Raw genomic sequence first — 2,500 nt, forward strand, 5'->3', positions numbered from 1 at the left:
TGAGCAGCGTGATTTAGCCCGGGACTCCCGGGCTGAACGCTTATTTCCGTCGGCCGAAAAACGACTAAGTATTTTCGGGTATAGTGTACTATTGCCGAAAAACGACAGAGTCTTTTCGGGTATAGTGTACTATTTCGGTTTTTGCACTAAGTCCCTCAGGGGTATAGTGTACTATACTATGATGGTCAGATCACCTCCAGGCCCCAGGGGAGTGCTTTTCTGGGGTCAAACAGTGCACTGATGATGGGGGATTATTTCATTTTGCTCATTTTGGTGTTTTTTCACATTTTAACCCATTTTCACCCCTTTTGCTCACAACTTCGTACTACGGCCCGGAAAAACGACAGAGTCGATGGGTATAGTGTACTATTGCCGAAAAACGACAGAGTCTTTTCGGGTATAGTGTACTATTTCGGTTTTTGCACTAAGTCCCTCAGGGGTATAGTGTACTATACTATGATGGTCAGATCACCTCCAGGCCCCAGGGGAGTGCTTTTCTGGGGTCAAACAGTGCACTGATGATGGGGGATTATTTCATTTTGCTCATTTTGGTGTTTTTTCACATTTTAACCCATTTTCACCCCTTTTGCTCACAACTTCGTACTACGGCCCGGAAAAACGACAGAGTCGATGGGTATAGTGTACTATTGCCGAAAAACGACAGAGTCTTTTCGGGAATAGTGTACTATTTCGGTTTTTACTCTAAGTCCCTCAGGGGCATGGGGTGCTATACTATGATGGTCAGATCACCTCCAGGCCCCAGGGGAGTGCTTTTCTGGGGTCAAACAGTGCACTGATGATGGGGGATTATTTCATTTTGCTCATTTTGGTGTTTTTTCACATTTTAACCCATTTTCACCCCTTTTGCTCACAACTTCGTACTACGGCCCGGAAAAACGACAGAGTCGATGGGTATAGTGTACTATTGCCGAAAAACGACAGAGTCTTTTCGGGAATAGTGTACTATTTCGGTTTTTACTCTAAGTCCCTCAGGGGCATAGGGTGCTATACTCTGATGGTCAGATCACCTCCAGGCCCCAGGGGAGTGCTTTTCAGGGGTCAAACAGTGCACTGATGATAGGGGATTATTTCATTTTGCTCATTTTGGTGTTTTTTTTTTTTTTTTTTTTTTTTTTTTCACATTTTAACCCATTTTAACCCATTTTGCTCACCCCGCACTCTGCCGCATATGAGGCCGGGGAAGGGCCACTCTGGCTGGGCATGGCCTCCGCTGAGCACCCCCTGGAGCCACTGGAGCCCCCGGAGGCCCTCCAGAGCCACCCCCCACTGTCCCCAGACTCACCCGGGGGAAGGGCCACTCTGGCTGGGCATGGTCTCCACCAAGCAGCCCCTGGAGCCCCCGGAGCACCTCCAGAGCCACCCCCCACTCTCCCCAGACTCTGCCCGGGGAAGGGCCACTCTGGCTGGGCATGGCCTCCACCGAGCACCCCCTGGAACCCCTGGAACCCCCGGAGGCCCTCCAGAGCCACCCCCCACTCTCCCCAGACTCACCCCGGGGAAGGGCCACTCTGGCTGGGCATGGTCTCCACCAAGCACCCCCCTGGAGCCCCCGGAGCACCCCCAGAGCCACCCCCCACTCTCCCCAGACTCACCCCGGGGAAGGGACACTCTGGCTGGGCATGGTCTCCACCAAGCACCCCCTGGAGCCCCCGGAGCACCTCCAGAGCCACCCCCCACTCCTCCAGACTCACCCCGGGGAAGGGACACTCTGCCTGGGCATGGCCCCCACTGAGCACCCCCTGGAACCCCTGGAGCCCCCGGAGCACCTCCAGAGCCACCCCCCACTCTCCCCAGACTCTGCCCGGGGAAGGGCCACTCTGGCTGGGCATGGTCTCCACCAAGCACCCCCTGGAGCCCCCGGAGCACCCCCAGAGCCACCCCCCACTCTCCCCAGACTCACCCCGGGGAAGGGCCACTCTGGCTGGGCATGGCCTCCGCCGAGCACCCCCTGGAGCCCCCGGAGCACCCCCAGAGCCACCCCCCACTCACCCCAGACTCACCCCGGGGAAGGGACACTCTGGCTGGGCATGGCCTCCACCAAGCACCCCCTGGAGCCCCTGGAACCCCCGGAGGCCCTCCAGAGCCACCCCCCACTCTCCCCAGACTCACCCCGGGGGAGGGCCACTCTGGCTGGGCATGGTCTCCACCAAGCACCCCCTGGAGCCCCCGGAGCACCTCCAGAGCCACCCCCCACTCCTCCAGACTCACCCCGGGGAAGGGACACTCTGGCTGGGCATGGCCCCCACCGAGCACCCCCTGGAGCCCCTGGAGCCCCCGGAGCACCCCCAGAGCCACCCCCCACTCTCCCCAGACTCACCCCGGGGAAGGGCCACTCTGGCTGGGCATGGCCTCCGCCGAGCACCCCCTGGAGCCCCCGGAGCACCCCCAGAGCCACCCCCCACTCACACCCAGACTCACCCCGGGGAAGGGACACTCTGGCTGGGCATGGCCTCCACCAAGCACCCCCTGGAGCCCCTGG

This window comes from Eucyclogobius newberryi, unplaced genomic scaffold, assembly GCF_026437365.1.
Source record: "Eucyclogobius newberryi isolate DKJ021-1_F unplaced genomic scaffold, fEucNew1.0.hap1 SCAF_316, whole genome shotgun sequence".
Lineage (NCBI taxonomy): Eukaryota > Metazoa > Chordata > Actinopteri > Gobiiformes > Gobiidae > Eucyclogobius > Eucyclogobius newberryi.